This window comes from Leptidea sinapis, chromosome 16 (assembly GCF_905404315.1).
Source record: "Leptidea sinapis chromosome 16, ilLepSina1.1, whole genome shotgun sequence".
Classification (NCBI taxonomy): domain Eukaryota; kingdom Metazoa; phylum Arthropoda; class Insecta; order Lepidoptera; family Pieridae; genus Leptidea; species Leptidea sinapis.
Window position 1 is genome coordinate 9,889,391 of NC_066280.1, and position 18,603 is coordinate 9,907,993.

Below are 18,603 nucleotides of genomic sequence, written 5' to 3' on the forward strand. Positions count from 1 at the left end.
CGCCCAAAATTATGATTTCAACATTATGGATATCGTATCGAGGCGAAGAGTTAAGTATAAGGGATTTAAAAATTAATTTTCCAAAGAAGTTTCACTTCTGACATATGTACGTTGTACGCACGACATTTTTTATTGTCAATTTTACTGTCCTGGTCACCTGTCCATGAAGACAAAATTATAAAAGTACTATAGTGTCACCGATCTTTGATACGTGTGCAAATTAACAAATAAATTATATAATATATTAACTCTATATGCGAATCAATATGTAATAAATTATGTATGGAATCGTGATTGTAAAATAAATCGATATTATATTGTACTGTAACGTACTGGGTTAAGGTAAGTGCTTTTTTATACACGGTGAAATGGCATTTTGTTTGTTCAATATATGAACCTTCGTGGCTGCCATCTAGTGCATGACATTTTTATTGTTTTATAACGTGCCCATGGATGACGTCGCGGGTAGCAGCTAGTTAATGAATTTAACCTGTAGGACGCGCGCCGTGACCTGTGAGTCCGGATTGCCGCGGGGAATGTTGAGTACAGTGGCAGGCTTGTATGAATCTCCTTGTTAGGGGTGTTAACAACGAAGATAATTTCACATGCAGCAAGAACCGCAATAGCTGTCTGTGAAGCAAAGCGGTGAGGCCAAAAGGAATAGCTTTGATGTTAATAAGTGTCAGTCAGTTTAGAGTTAACATTTATAGTTGACTACCCTTTGCTTACGATACCATTCAAACAATAGAATCATTCCAGACGAGGTTACTTTAAAGGTTATTCTCAAAATATAACTTAAATATTTTGTATATAAAAATTTTATAGTTATTTAAAGACTTCGTTTAAAAGAACGACTTCAAAAACTGAAAAGTATAAAATAACTTAATAAAGATTTAATTTAATGCACCTCAAACAAATCTTATTTATTTATTTTTATGGAAAAAGGAGGACAAACTGAGCGTACGGGACACTAGAGGAATCACAGGAGCATTGCCGGCATTTAAGGAAAGTGTACGCACTTCTTTTGAAGGTACCCATGTCGTATCATTCCGGAAATACTGCATAAGGAAGCTCAGTCCACAGCTTTGTAGTACGTGGAAGAAAGCTCCTTGGAAAGCGCACTGTAGAGTACCGCCACACATCAGTTGGTGGGGATGGTGTCCTCACTTGTGGCGTGTCGTGCGAAGGTGGAATTCGGTGGCAGGAATCAAGTGAAACAGCTCTTCGTTGCACGCTGTCAAATGGATCGAGCTGATACTGGGGTGCGCCAGACCAGAGATGACAGCATTACTTATACCTTGAATATTAACCCTTTTATGTTTCAAACTCAACGTGTGAAGCTTTTGACATACATGTAATAACAAAGGCTATATTGTAAACAGGCCTATCTATCTCGAGTACTGTGAGGATCGAGGACGAAGTCTCAAACGTGAATGACAAAGAAGCAAAAACAATGAAGTGCTCGAGTTGTGATCGTACTCAGCGACTCGAAGTCGACGTCGCTCCGGTGTCGACGGCACAGTGCAAACACACGCAGCTTGTAGTATACACAACACACAGTAATTATTTTAAGAAAAAATATTTTAAGAGTAGATACTAAATCTACTTGGCAAAATTGACCTCTACGGTAATCAAGTTGAACCGGAATAATTGAGTAGGTAATTGCATTATAGGACGAAGTAGTTGAGAGGTCAATAATTGACCGTACAGTACAATTGTTAGAAAGAAAGAAAGAAAAAATGTTTATTGACGTCATTATAAATTCTGATAGTAGTTCTTAAAGTTATACTAATCTAATTATGATCTAATAACGCCAATGGGCCCCCAACTCAGCATAGTTGTGGTTTCGAAAGAATCCACAACGCTGGTCTTCCGTGAAAACCCAGAGAGCGCTACTAACACACAGTCCTGTCACACGAAGGTGTACAAACTATTCATTCTCTATGAGCACAAAGCACAAAAAATAGTGAAACTCGGATCTCAAATTAAAACTAACAACAAATAAAAACAATTAAATTTGATTTAAACTTGCCATTGCCACACAAAACAAATTTTTTTTTTAAATATTTTAAATTTATTTTTGGACATTATTAAGATATTCATTGTATTTTAATTTAAATAGCCCTAAACTAACGCAGATCCGTATGGGAGGCGGAATATTATTCCAACACTTCGATGAAGCATACCGAAAGCTGCCACGAAATGCAGTTGTACGGTGTTTTGGGCAAATCAAACGTGTAGCCATACGCACCTGGCGTCGTGAGAACTCCAATTTGTGGAAGAAATAAGGTGGTGGTACGGATTTTAAAAAGCAAAGTGGCAAAATGAAGTCACCGGTGCGATTTCATGTTCATTAGGTTACTGTGATTAAGGTAAGGGGTAATGTGGACTCTACGAGGGATATAAAAGCTAAAACGTGCACATGCATTCTGTACTTGCTGAATATTTTTTTTAGATTTAGACAGAAGACACTCGCCAATAGCAGAGTCAGCTGTTGTACTTTGGCAATCCGCGATGTCCTAAGTCCCTTTAGTCTCTGTCACGCAGCTTTCGTTATACGTGAATTGATAATCACTTTACGCTACCTTTGTGCCAATTACAAGTTAAATGCCAAAGGCCTAAGTACCTAATTTCTAGAGTCCCACGAAGCTGGAAACAGTGAACACTGCTTCCACTCTTAAGTGGTTCAAATTTGCTTGCATGTCAAACAATATGTTTGTCATGTTCTATACCGCGGTGATAGTTAGTTGTGAGGCAAGAAGAAGATGTTATCTCTGTCATAAACCCTAAACGGCTTTAAGGCTTTCTAGATATCTATTATTTTTCTTTCGGGATGCCTATTTCTCGTAGGTTCCAGATACTGGTATCTTAACACTTCATAGGAATTTTAGGAATCCACAAACGTGAATTCCAGTATGATTGGTAGAGTGTGAATGTGGATGAAAACTACTTAATCATTACTGATGACCAGTCTTGTGTTATTGCACAGATAAATTAATTATTGACTCCATACATTTACGCCATTTCTCACCAATCAGTCTGTTAAATGGACATGCGTGTTATCTAAAAGATATAATAAATGTTTCCATTCAAACATGATGTAATATTTTTTATGAACTTTGACTTTCATTTCTCACTTCAAAATGAATTTTATGACACACAATCAACTCTTTATATACATATTATCTTTGTCAAAGACCAAGTACAACTAACTGAGTATAAATATGCTGTGTCCCCACGCCTGGGTACACTGAGCAGGTAATTCCAGACCTAAATATGTCTTTGTTCCCGTTCCCTTTATTTTTGCTCATAGCAATTTTATCTCGAATAATTCTCTTCTAATTGTATTCTACGGGTCTAGTATTAATCTACAAATAATGAGGATTTCATCTCATAACATTACGTGTGTACTCTTGTTGACATAGAATTAGTTCCTTTACCGTATATAAGATCCATATGAAATACATACCTAGGTAACACTGAAAATGTTTAGAGAGTGAAAAACGGCTTAATGTAGAAAGTTGCCAATACTTTTATTGTTTCACGAAGTAATCTCCGTTCCTCTCTACAGCTGGGAAAAGCAGTGGGCCCATTCTTCCTTAGGGGTCTATTCTATGGCATTTTCGTACGCTTTCACCGCATCTTCAGGGCTCGTAAAGCGAATACCTCGAATAAAGATAAAATCTTTATTTCTTGGGAATAAATAAAAGTCGCAGGGCGCCAGGTCAGAACTGTATGGCTGATGACTCATTATCTCGACACCTGCCATAGTCAAATATTCAACAGTCCGTTTTGATGTGAAAATGTGATGAACATTACAGACCGCAACATATTAAAAACACAATACATGCTATACGTATATGCTCTATCATGTCTTTAGTACAGGAGACAGATTCACACGGATGGTTAACACTCCACTTTATCTTTTTATTTCATACTTTAATAAAACGGCGTGAGCCAATTACAATATTAAAGTAAGTAATTCATTACAAACAAACAAACTAAACATATTACGCAAATAATCAATTAATAAATATCCAAATACCGTTCATTCATTCCTCTCACAAAAACGCAAGCAATCTGTTAAAATCGTCTCCCATCCATCCGCAGGTATATCACAAGCAGGGTTGGCTTCGAGAAGAGCGTTGAGAACACAGAGAGACCTTTTATAATACAATGCTTGTCTTTAAGAACAAATATTATGTGTACAATTAAGAAGGTCTGCGCAGAACCCGCCAAAAATAATGCATTTGTAGAGGTAGACATAATGACTACAATGTCAATAAGAGACGAGACGAGCAAGACGTTCAGCTGATGGTAATTTATACGCCATGTCCATTAAAATGCATACAGTGCCGTTCAGGATTCTTGAAATATTCAAAAATTATGACCTCGTCGACTTGAGACATAAGATGTTAAGTTTCGTTTGCCCAGTAGCTACGGCATCCTTCAGACCGAAATACAATAATGCCTACGCATTACTATTTCACGGCAGAAATAGGTGCCGTTGTTGTTCCCATAATCTACCCGGCATTCTATGCAAAGCCGCCTCCCTGGTACTAAACTGGTAACTTTGTAGGCTTTGTTTATTTACAAAGAACGACCGTGAACAAACATCAGCATAGCTAGGGAGATGTAGAGAAAAGCGGAGAGTAGAAATCATAATCTTTCTTTTTTTATCGATAGCTTTCTTCATCGGTTGTTACATTACGTGAATTGAAAAATATTGTATTAAATAATGTAATATTACTTGTTTTTCGGCGCAATCGAATTTACAACATCACAGTATAGTTAAAGTACAGATTATACTTAACTAGTTGTCTTCACGTGTGCCTCCCATGTGTGGGGCTAGATTATAGGTACCACAACGGCGCCTATTTCTGCCGTGAAACAGTAATGTGTAAACATTACTGGGTTTCGGTCTGAATAGCGCCGTATCTAGTAAATTACTGGGCAAATGAGACTTAATATCTTATGTCTCAAGGTGACGAGTGCCTGCGTCATCCTGCTCGTCTCATCCCTTATTTTCATTAAAAAAACGTTTATATCTGACTTGCATTCTACGACAAAATGTGAAATGACCTCCCGTATTTTGTATGTTTAAGTGGTTTCTCTCACGAGATCAAAGTACACAAGTGCGTGTTTGCACAAAGTTTAATGGTAAAGGCAGCGGGCGATGGATGCCAGTTGATCGAGGCTCGAGGCAGGGGAGTGGGAGTGGGGATCCAGGCGCCAACTTATTTAGTTTGCTCATCACGTGAAGAGCACCCGGTCCCGCTGCCAATCTCCAACCCGCAGCCGCTTGTCACGTACGCCTCTTGATGAAGACTAATTTAGTAGGCCTTTTAATTGCTCGTCTTGATGTGAAAGGGTTGTTTGCTTACACGAAAAACTTTTATCTAATTTCCATGTATTTTTTTCTTATGTAACTAGCTGACCCAAAAAACGTTATTCTCAAATCAAATCATCTTTATTTGCAAGATAAGGTATTAATAAGTTGTTGTTGGTTTATAATTAACAGGTTCTCTTATCCTAACCCAGGCATGCAAACTTATAGTGGAATACAAAGTCAGTTCACGTTTTAATTTCTGTAACTTATTATACTATACTATATTAAAAAAGATATATACATCCCAAGCAAACTTAAATTAACGTAGATCATACAATAGTTATAATTTCATAGGCTTATTCATTTTAATCTATACTATAATATTATAAAGCTGCAGTGTTTGTTTGTTTGTTTGAACGCGCTAATCTCTGGTACTACTGGTCCGATTTGAATGATTCTTTCAGTGTTGGGTAGTCCATTTATCGAGGAAGGCTATAGGCTATGTTTTTTTTCATAATTAGGGATCCGTAATAAAATTGCTATTTTGTAACACAAGGTGTAAAATCGAAAACCTATTTTTGCGTGCGATGCAAAAACTATTGACAATAGAACAAAATGATGTACAGGCTATAATATAGGCAATAGTTTATTACTTATAAAACTATCGCGTGAATTATACTTTATATGGCAAAACAACGTTTGCCGGGTCAGCTAGTTTCTAATATAATGTCATATAATAAATAGCTATACAATGATATCGATTTCAGTCGAAGTTAATATTTATTATTTACTGTTTTAGTGTCAAGAAAATCTTTAAATGAGTAGTATGCTTTTTTATTGTAAGATTTGACTTTTTAAAGTACAATATAATATTATCCCGCTTAATATTGTCAGCTAACTTATTGTAAACTGTTGGTCCCATGCAAAAAGATTCTATTTCGATACAACTCTGTTCTGGACTTCAAAGCTCGTAATTTGATGTCGTTTCGTTTCGTAATTAGGGTTTCATATGCTACTGCTATTTTATGTATATGGTAAAATAACCTGTAACCATGTATTACCTAGAATATTAAATACATTACCTAATGATCTAATAGATATATATCTGCAAAAGAAAATTTTCAAAGTAAAGCTAAAAAATACTATCTAGAAGCTAATAACCGGGAATACCTATGATGTATATTTTTAATATTACTACTATATGTTATATTAAGTCTTAAGTAATTAAAACAATTATTGTAATGCGAACACTTACCGCTCGCACATAAACCTTAGAGGTTTTGCGAGTATGTCTTTATTATTAAAGATAATTTAGTTCATTGAATAAATAAATAAATACTACGTTCTGCTCGTAATAAACAGCTCTTGCGGGTGGAATTTCGTTATATTCGTTTTTAGGTGACCCCTACTTGGCAAATGGACTATTCCTACCAAATTTTAAATCTCTACACTCTTCCAGAGATATCGTGATCGAAAATCTCTTATATATAAGTATTTTCTTTGATTAACGTCAGTGTTACGAAATAAAATAAAACACTTTTTAAAATAATAAAAAGCGTGTAATTGTTACAGCGTTTTAACATTAGTTTTTTGCGTAAAAATTACATTGAAACTATCTTCGTATTATTGAAACATTCACGAAGCCACTTCATTTGTTCTGAATTCTCTCGGAAGTCGAAACAAATGACGCTCAAGGATAATTACAAATAGCAATGTCCATTAGAGATATTTCCTTTGTGCCTTCTCTCGTCGCGATCCGTCTCGACTCTCGGGGTAATAAAGCCTCTCGTGTTTCAAAGTGAGCTACTCTGTCTCCCCCCCCGCCTGTAGCTGATCACGTCATCCTCCCGACTATCGCAATCAATACATCGCTCGCCGCCTCGTCCTACACCACTAACTCATTAACCCTATATTGCAGCTGTGATAGATAACAAATATACAATTAGGCTAATTAGATAAGAATTATGCTATATTATCAAGCATTTGTAGCGAACTGATTCAGTTTGAAGATAATAATATATTTTCTAATATTGTCAAGCTTATTTATTTAAAATTGAGAATTAATAAATTTTCTTAGAGTTATTTTCGGAGAATTATGTTTACATTCTTGCCGGCTAGATTATGGGTACCACAATGGCACCTATTTCTGACGTAAAGCAGTAATGGGTAAACATTATTGTGTTTCGGTCTGAAGGGCGCCGTAGCTAGTGAAATTACTGGGCAAATGAGACTCTGAAGTCTCAAGGTGACGAGCGAACTGTTAGACGGAGTATTAAAAACGAACTTTTAAAAAAGAAATTTATTTGGAACTAGAAAATATAATTGAAATGTATGAGTGGCTCAGGATTCGGAAGGAGACTGACTGACTTTATGTTTTAATAGGTGACGCCTTGATCTTAAAGTGCTGACGTTAATGTTATGTCTGCATTAAAGCATACATATGTGCATATATAACAACCCCCCCTTTAAGAGGAAACTTATCGGAAATAATAAAGATAAGTTTTCAGAATATTTTAACCAACTCTAAGTTGCGGTGGAGGTGGTGATGATTGAAACTCAATATCTATTTCTTCAGAATCCTTAGCCCTTACAATATATTTTGAAAGTAGGATACATAATTTCTTACATATAAAAACTACGATAAAACATACAACTAGAAATAGTGAAATTATACTTATAACAGAATTATTTGAATTATCACTAAAGGTATCAATAGGATTTGCAATATATAGATCATCACTGATATCTTCTATGTTAAATTTAAGATCTTTTAATTGATGTAGATTAATATTAGTAATTTCAGAAAAGTTAATTTTGGAAATATTGAAACGGCTAAGATTACAACATTTATCAGATATTATATTATAAGTAGGTTTTATGAGTGGAATATTAATTTCTGGATTGGATACCTTATTAAATTTAATATTCTTAAAATAAGCTGTACAATTATATGGAATGGTAAGTTTTCCTGTTCCTGAAATGGTTGTTTCAAATAATACATCTTGATTACATTCTATTGTTATTTTATTTAAATTCGATTCTACAAATATCCAATCAGCATTATTGAGTTTATGCCAAATATCTATATCACCATATATAAATTTAGTTTGGCAGGTATTTGGGATACTGGATACAGCTTTTGTCATAATTTCTATTTCACAAGACGGATTACCAGGAACAGAGAATATGTTAGTTATTTGACATATGTGTACTTTGGGAGAAATAATTTTACACTCATTAAAATCCTTTAAATATGTAAATGTAGACTTATCAGTATTTATTGCCAGATATCGTTCTGTAGGTATAATGCAAACATATGAATAAAGTGAATTAACTTCATGCGGAATAGGTAAAGGAACAGTATCATAAACATTATAATCTAAGGCATTAACTAATGGAATCTTAACAATAAAAATCAGTTTACCATTACAATAGTATGAAATTAAATCTGCTACATTAATCAAAACATGAATATTACTTAAATCTAAATTAATAGGTAAGTCCCTATACTTAGGTATATTTATATAGACATTTAATAAATCGTTATATAATTGCTTGGGTGTTAAGACAGATGGATGTAAAGTATTGCTTTTTATGAATAAAATAGAATTCAATAAGTCTTCAATTTTAAACGCAAGAGTAAACAAATGTGATTGAAGACAATTTAAAATGTTTATTAGTTTTACTTTGAAACTATCTATAGTAACTAAATTCGATATATTTCTCACATTTGTAGATAAATTATTAATGGCATCATTGAGTTTAAATTGATTCTCCAATATTTCATTGACAGATTGATTAATATTAGAATTAGCAGATTTCGAAACTAATTATCAAATAAAGACAAATGAAGAAAAGAAACTATTATAAATAAAATATCTATCTCTATACTTTCCTGACACTGTAATTAAACAATGTTTAAAACATACTGGGTGTACTTAATATTTTGATCAAAAGAAGTAACATCTATCGGAATAACTATATGAAGATAATCGTCTATGAGCTTCAGAGTGCCCACTGGGTCGAAGAGCAAGCCAGGACCTTCCTTGATGTATTTAATATACTCATTCTCGCTAGCGGCTATAGCGCAGTATGTATTAACCATTCTGTAATGACAAAACTAAACTAAACTATCATGCTTATGTAAATAAACCTATAATTTTGTATATGATAAAAATATAATATAGTAAAATATAGCTGTATAAAATGAAATAAGTATTAATAATCTTAACTTAATAATTAATAAAAGAAGAATTAGTTACGATCCGCGTTGTATGCAGGTTTTACTTCATCATAATGATGTTTTACATATCTTCGGTTTATAAGAAGAGATAAGGTGTTATTGCCATGGATTTTGACGATCTTATATGGACCTTTCCATATAGGAGATAGCGCCTTCCGAAGTCTTACATGATTTTTAATATAGACATATTCACCGACTTTATATTGTACTGGACGAGTATGTTTATCATAATAATGTTTTGACTTTTCTTTTGAAGAGTTAATATTTTGTATGGCCTTTTCTCTAGACAGTTTAAGGCGATGGTGAAGCATCTTAATATATTCTGGGTATGTGACGTCAGATCGTAAATCAAAAACGGAATCGGGAATGTAGGGCTTGTGCCCGAAAATAAGTTCAAAAGGTGTAAATTGGGTAGTTGTATGGACGGTGCTATTATATGTGAGCATGGCAGTAAATACATATTTATGCCAATTTGTTTGGTTTTGGTTAATATAAGATTTAAATATTATTTTAAAGTGGAATGACTTCTTTCCAGAGCCAGATGACCAAATCTGCTTGATTTTTAAAAATTCACAAGTTTTCTTAAAAAGTTCGGCTGTAAAGTTTGTTCCTTGATCCGTTAAAATTGACTTAGGTATTCCAAATAAAGATATGAAATGAACGAGACATTCACATGATTCTTCAGCCGTAGCATAAGATATTGGGTAAGCTATAGAAAATTTTGTCAGGTCATCTTGTAAAGTAAGTATATATTTTAATTTATAAATTCCAGCTTCAGGCAAAGGTCCCACTATATCGAGACTTATTCTATCGAAAGGTCTAGTTGTGATTTGCATAGGCGATTTATTAATTTTCCTTAAGGCTTTATTGGTTTGGCAAAGCTTGCAATTTTTTACATAGTTTTCTATGTCTGATCTCATATTTTTCCAAAAATAACGTTCTTTTACGCGATTAAACATTCTGTTTGACCCTAAATGGCCCGCTATTGGTATATCGTGGTTCTCCTGCAAGATTTTTGTAATTTCTGTAGGCACGGGATATATTATACTATTGTGATGGATATTGACTGTTATATTTGTACCATCAAAAAGATACATGAGCATATTATATATTTTTACAAATGAATGTTGTTCAAATGAATTCCTAAAGTCGGAAATAGCTATTTCATTGATTGTGCCGGTCAGTAGAATACTGTCTCTAGCAGATTTTAATGCTTTAAATATATCAGGGTAGGTACAAGTACCAAAGAAATAAACTTTAGTAAATAGGAAATAGTAAATTTTACCATTGATTTCAGATATTTTAAACGAATGCAGTTCACGTTCTCCTTCTACAACATTGACATTCTCTGAGGCAGAGATTAAGTCAGAAAGGTAAGGATTCGACTCATCAAAATCTATTGATACTGGAAGAAGAATTACATTTGCAGAACTCTTAAGAAGGCTCTCGTTATGCTCTTTTATATAAGTATTAAAAATCTTGTTTTTATCTTTAATAGATTTTAAATAATTGGAATAATCTTCACTAATATTTGTTTGATTTTCAGCTATCCGGCTAGTGACGCTAGTTGATGGACTAGCGGATACAGGTAAGTTTTCAGGTAAAGATTGAAGGAGATCGGTGTCATTAGGAATATGTGAATTTGGTTACTAGTAGAAGGTTGTGGATCAGAATAAGTTTCATGAGGTGAATTGTCTGACGTAAAGAATGGAATCGCAGAGGGCGATAAATTTAAAGGACTCAAATTAGCTGGGTCAAAATCTGTTGATAATAGATCTTCAAGGTTTTGATCTGGCAAACTAGGGATAGATAGATTAGTATTTGGTCTTTGATCTCTGACTTCATCTTCAGCATTATCTGTTGGATCTTTAGAAATTAATGGATTTATTGGGTATCATGACAATGCATCTGCGTTAGTGTTTATTTTACCCTTTTTATATTCAATCTCGTAGTCAAATTCTTCAAGTTTGAGCCTCCATCTAACGAGCTTGGAGCCCGGGTCTTTGCAATTAAAGAGCCACTTGAGTGGACGGTGATCTGTTATAATTATGAATCGTCTGAAAGGGACGGAAAACTTTAGTACCATAAATGATCGCTAGACATTCTTTTTCAGTGACGCTGTAATTGCATTCAGCCTTATTTAATGTTCTTGAAGAAAATGCAATGGGGCGATCTTTGCCAATGGATCCTTGTGAGAGTATAGCAGATATCGCGAAATTTGAAGCATCACATGTAAGTAAAAAGGGTTTAGTGAAATCAGGATAAGCTAGAACAGGTGCGGAAATTAGAGAATTTTTTAATTTATTAAAAGATAATTCCTGTTCATTATTCCATAGAAATGGGACGTCCTTTTTAAGGAGATTGGTTAAAGGTTTAGCTAGTTTTGACATATCAGGAATGAACCTGCGATAGTAGGAAACTAATCCAAGGAAGGACTTTATGTCCTTAGGGCACTGGGGTGTAGGAAAGTCTGCAACAGCTTTTATTTTCTCTGGGTTTGGTTTTACCCCGTCATCGGTAATGATATGTCCAAGGTAGGAAACTTCCTTGCGGAGAAATTCGCACTTGTCAGGTTGCAACTTTAACCCGTAGGTGCGGAGCCTGTCAAATACATTAGAGAGGTTGTTTTTGTGCTGATCAAGATCGAAGGAGTAGATTACAATGTCATCCAAGTAGACGAAGCATTGTATACCTTGTAACCCAGATAGGGCGGAATTCATAAGTCTTTGAAATGTTGCAGGTGCATTTTTTAGTCCAAAGGGCATTCTAGTGAATTCAAAATGACCTTGTGGAACTGAGGAGGCTGTTTTGGGTGCATCCTGGGGCGACATTTTAATTTGATGGAAGCCCGACGCGAGATCAAGAGTACTGAAATATTTACATTTGCCCAACTGGTCTAATATATCGGATGTGTTTGGGATAGGATAAGAATCGCCGATTGTGATATCATTTAGTTTGCGGTAGTCGATTACTACCCGCCACTTCTTTATTCCGGATGCATCCATCTTTTTTGGGACTACCCAGATTGGAGATGACCAAGGGGATGTTGAAGGTTTAATAATTCCTTCTTCTAAAATTTTGTTAATTTGTGATTGAACCTCACCTTTGTGAATGTCAGGGAATCGATAGGATTTTGTATGTATAGGGATTGAGGAGGATGTTTTAATTTCATGCTGAATACCTTCTGTAAAAGTTAACTTATCACTAGGCAAATGGAATATATCAGAGAATGTGGAACATAAATTAAACAGAGCGTCTCTTTCTTCGCAATTTAAATGGGATACTCTCAAAAGATCTAAAACTTTATCAGTTCTATCTGAAATATTTTGATCATTAATATTCGAATAAAACATAGAGTAATTTTCATTGTACTCTAAAGGATTAATTATTAATTTGAGGTCTGAATTTATCTCTATTTGATTTTCGGATGTATTTACCACGGATATATTAATTCTAGAATTAGGTTTTACTTTAACAATACAGTTAGCGATTAATAGAGAATCCATCATATGTTGATCTAGAATGAGACCTTCTTTGATTTCGGGATTATGTACTGAGCATTCTATTACCGTTTCGGTTCTAGGCGCAATTGTATAAATGGGGTTATTAAATTTTAAATTGAATTTTACGTCATCAATACTCAGTTCCTTCAAAGTATAATCTATTTTACTTATATGTAAAGAAAGGAAATCATTTCCGATAATACCGTCGTATGGAAAGTCGAAATTAGGTATGAGGTGGAAATCATGTTCTATTGAATTAATTTCGAAAGATATACAACCTAACGAATTGATTGGATTGTCGGTATTTCCTAAGCCACTGAATGTTATAATGTTTTTATTCACCTCGGACATATTTTCTATTATATGCATTTTAATAAGACTGATTGTAGCTCCACTGTCGACCAGGAGTCGAAAGGGTTCTGAGGAGAGAGATGTTTGGATTTCAATATAAGGTAAGTAAAGGTTCAATATAAGGTAAATTTTTTAATGGATTTGTGTTAACGTTGTAAGATTTTAATACTTTTTCTTCTTTTTTAGGTATTGGATTTAGAGGATTTGACTTCAGGCTTCCGTTTTGGGGCTGGTTACCCTGTTGTGTAGCCTTGAGAGTTCGGCTTCCGTTTTGGGGCTGGTTACCCTGTTGTGTAGCCTTGAGAGTTAGGCTTCCGTTTTGGGGCTGGTTACCCTGTCGTGTAGCCTTGAGAGATAGGCTTCCCTTTTGGGGCTGGTTACCCTGTCGTGTAGCCTTGAGAGTTAGGCTTCCCTTTTGGGGCTGGTTACCCTGTCGTGTAGCCTTGAGGGTTAGGCTTCCGTTTTGGGGCTGGTTACCCTGTCGTGTAGCCTTGAACGTTAGGCTTCCGTTTTGGGGCTGGTTACACTGTCGTGTAGCCTTGAAAGTGGGAGTGGTGTCGAAATAATTTTTTGAATTGAGATTTTTATTGCAGGGCTTCGCGTGACACCTTCGCGAGCCCACTACGCGTTTAAATGGGTAAGCTGTTGGTCGTTATTATCATTAGAGCATAGTTGTCGTGGCTCTGAGTTATCATTATTTAAGTTTTCATTTATGACAAAATTAACATTATCTGCTCTGGGTCTGGTTGGTTGTAGTCTGTTGTTATTAAATTGTCGTCTAAAACAATTTTCTATTGAATGACATTGTTTTTTACAATAGCGACAGAATGGGCTTCTGTTCTCAAACTGCCTTGTGGTTTGAAATTTTTTGGTATTATTATGTGTAGGAATACCAAAAAATTTCAACCCCTAAATGGCTGTTGGGGTTTAGGAATTAATCGGTGCAATGATAATTGCTGAGAACTTCTTTTATGAAATAAATTTAAAATTTTCTCTTCTGAGACTGCTAGGTTAATTGCTTCATTGAGATTTAGTGGGTCTTTACAACGAACTAAATTTGAATTTTCTTTCTCCAAATTGTGTTTTGAGAAAATCGCTAAGTTGATCTCAATTGTCGAATTCCTTAATAGAGCAAGCTAATTCCGCTTTGCCCTCAAGTTGAGAATGTATGAATTTAAATAAAATCGATTTCTGAGCATCCGGTGCTAGTCCAATAGCATTATTGCAATTATTAATAAAAGAATTTAATTTTTCGCGTGTCCCATCAAAAGGACTAATGAATTTGAATAAAGTGCTAATTTGTAACTCATTTTTTTCATGTTTAATTTGAGATTCTTTAACCGACATGTTTAATTAAATAAAATATTCACTTATAAAATTTAAAATGTACTACGGTGTGATAGACGGCCACCCAGATTGTTTATAAATTCGATGCGATAAGCTACTCGACAAAATGTTCTCGGAACCTAAGATGATGTAATTAAATTAGAATGTAGATGACAATAACGCTCTTTAGTATAATATTTATGCAATAAACTTTGTATAAAGTATTGTTAGACCTCACACCTTGCACTTTCACTGTAGTTTTAGAAATATGTCTATTTAATATCTCAGTTATTATGGGTTTTGCACTTTCACACTTGAAATATTTAAAATTTGAAGACTTACAGGACCACGGCGATATTCACGGCGAATTCAAATCGAGTCATAATTGGCTCAAATTATGGTAAATCGTTAGGTACCAGAGGACTCGGCATTGATGAAGAGAAGAAGATTCAGCGATTTTGGAGAGCACCACGTAGATAGTTATTTCTTTCCGGTATAGCAGGTCGAAGCTTGTAAGCAGTTCACAACCATTGGATTCAGGCGGTCACTAAGATTTGTATAGTACTCTGGATTAGTACTATTTTGTTAACCACTTATTAAAACCAACCAACACAGATATTATTTTCACTTTTACACTTTTTGGTATCACTATAACTTTTCACTTGAGGCGTTTACCGCGGATTTATAAAATTTTAAATCCTTTGCGCTGCCACCATTTGTTAGACGGAGTATTAAAAACGAACTTTTAAAAAAGAAATTTATTTGGAACTAGAAAATATAATTGAAATGTATGAGTGGCTCAGGATTTGGAAGGAGACTGACTGACTTTATGTTTTAATAGGTGACGCCTTGATCTTAAAGTGCTGACGTTAATGTTATGTCTGCATTAAAGCATACATATGTGCATATATAACAGAACGCTATGCTCGTCTCGTCTCTTATTATTAAAAACTAAAAACAATCACTGTCCGTCTCTACAATTGTCTACAATTGTGTACTTGACTACAACAACATTTATACCGAATTTAAAGATTATTTAATAAATTTAAAATTAAAACGCAAATAATAATTAAACGTAAAACGCAAGCATATCGCAAACGCTTTTTATAATGTTTCATATCATTTGAATAATGCATTAACGGTCATAATATTATGTACCATATTGAACACGACACTATCTACATAAGTAAAGGATATTGGCTTTTTTTATTAGGTTCACAAAACGGGATACACTCTAACTATTGTACCTTTTTTTTATGGAATAGGAGGACAAACGAGCATACGGGTCACCTGGTGTTAAGTGATCACCGCCGCCCACATTCTCTTGCAACAACAGAGGAATGACAAGAGCGTTGCCGGCCTTTAAGTAAGGTGTACGCGTTTTTTGAAGGTTTGTAGTACGTGGAAGAAAGCTCCTTGAAAACCGCAATGTGGATTACCGCCACACATCCAGATGGTGGTGATTGTGATCATCACACCTTCACTTAAACATAAAAGATTGTCAATAAAGTTTTCATTGATTGGATGGAACATAGCGATTGTTTTACGAACTTTGTTTTAAATATATCAAGCTACCTACTAAATAACGTGAGTAGGTACTATGTAGGTGGTATAACTATTATCAACAAGCTGTAAAATGAGCTACCTTGTCGGTATTTCCAGGTCGATATAACATGGGTACCTTCATAAAAAACACGTACACTGTTCTAAAAGACCGGCAACTCCTATTGATTCCTCTGATCGGCGATGATCACTTAACATCAGGTGACCAGGACGCTTGTCCTCCTTTTCTATAAAAAAATATATTGTTGACAGTGACAGGTGGACAGGGTGAGGACGCCTATAAAAGGCGACGTCTCAGCAGCGTCTACGCTATCCCAGCGGAAACTCCATAGGGAGTGCCGCTTGCGCCTCTCTCTCCCCATGAGAAGGTCGCCTTCGATGAAGGCTTAGAGGGCACCTGCCCAAAGCCAACTGCAGGTGGTGTTTAGTGGGTAGGCACCTAGGTTTCTCGTGAGTCCCACATAACCAACGCAGACTTAGGCTGCGTTGGTATGCATGAGCATTCACCACCTCCCTCCCGTCGTTATCCCGGAGGGTAGCCCATTCCCTTGCTTGGGCGCAAAAAAAAAAAAAAAAAAAAAACAGCGTCTACACATTTTCGCTGTAACCGTTGACTAGTCAGGTCGTTACTCTGTTCAATTTCTTCTTAAAAGTTTATTCTTTAGGAAATTAATTTTAGAAGCTAAACAAATTGATTTATTTAATTTAAAGGTTAATTATTTAGATGTTAGCTTGTTAATTAATTCTTAATTAGCAACATTAGAATTTGTCCTTGTTGAAAAGATCAAAATCAAAAACTCGACTGAATGTGTCCTTAGAACCAATAATTTATTGGCTGTCAAAAGAATAAAATCTAATTTTACTTCAAACGCTTATTTTCACCGATGTTTGAAACTATACAATAATCAAATGTCTCACTTGGATCCCAACTTATCTCAGAACCTTTAAAAAATCAGTAACGATTTGTTTACAAAAAGCAATTAATATTTATTTTTTTGTCTTTATGGCTTTCTTTTTGTATTTGTGTTGTGTTACTGTTAATTTCCAAATAAATCCTAAATATTTAATTGTTAACTACATTTTAATTTGTGGGCACTGAACCTATTAAATATTAGAATAAGAAAAATTTTTGTACGTGACTGTTTGCTGTCAAAATAAAAATAAAATAAAAAAAACGTTTTGATCTTATTTCCTAGAATATATTACATAGATTGGCCCGCGACGGCAACATACAGGCAACGCTCAATTGAAGATATTTATTTGAGCACACGTTCAGACTGCACACATGTTTTTCGTGCTGTTCCAACCTCGGATATAGATACATGAACTTGTAGATCGACTCTACTGCCTACCATTTTAAAATTCAAATACTTTTATGCAAAATAGGATTTAAAATCACTTATTAAACGTCAAAAACTACCATCCGTTCAAAATACTGTGCCTCAACCCTGAGAAGAACGGGCGCAAGACACTCAGCGGGCTTTTTTTATTTATAAACTAGCTGACCCGGCAAACGTTGTTTTGCCATATAAAGTATAATTCACGTGATAGTTTTATAAGTAATAAAATATTGCCTATATTATAGCCTGTACATCATTTTGTTCTATTGTCAATAGTTTTTGCAGCGCACGCAAAAATAGGTTTTCGATTTTACACCTTGTGTTACAAAATAGCAATTTTAGTACGGATCCCTAATTTTGAAAAAAAAACATAGCCTATAGCCTTCCTCGATAAATGTACTACCCAACACTGAAAGAATCATTCAAATCGGACCAGTAGTACCAGAGATTAGCGCGTTCAAACAAACAAACAAACACTACAGCTTTATAATATTAATATAGATATATGGATAACAATGTAATGTCGTACAATATACATTTATAATTAAAGAGCCTGACGGTTTATTATTCTATGAAAATAAGGGACAAGACTAGCAGGATGATAATTCTCTGCCCATTACAATGCTATGCCATTCAGATTTCTTGAAAAATCCAAATATTCTGAGTGGCACTACAATTGCGCTCGTCACCTTGAGACATAAGATGTTAATTCTCGGTAACCCAGTAATTTCACTAGCTACGGCGCCCTTCAGACCGAAATACAGTAATGTTTACACATTACTGCTTCACGGCAGAAATAGGCGCCGTTGTGGTACCCATAATCTAGGCGGCAAGGAGCCTCCCACTGGTAAAATAAACCATTACCATTTCTTTTCCACTTACTGTTATTTTCAACGAATGAAAAACAATTGAAAATCAAACAATCCAATTTCCTGCATTTATTTGTTT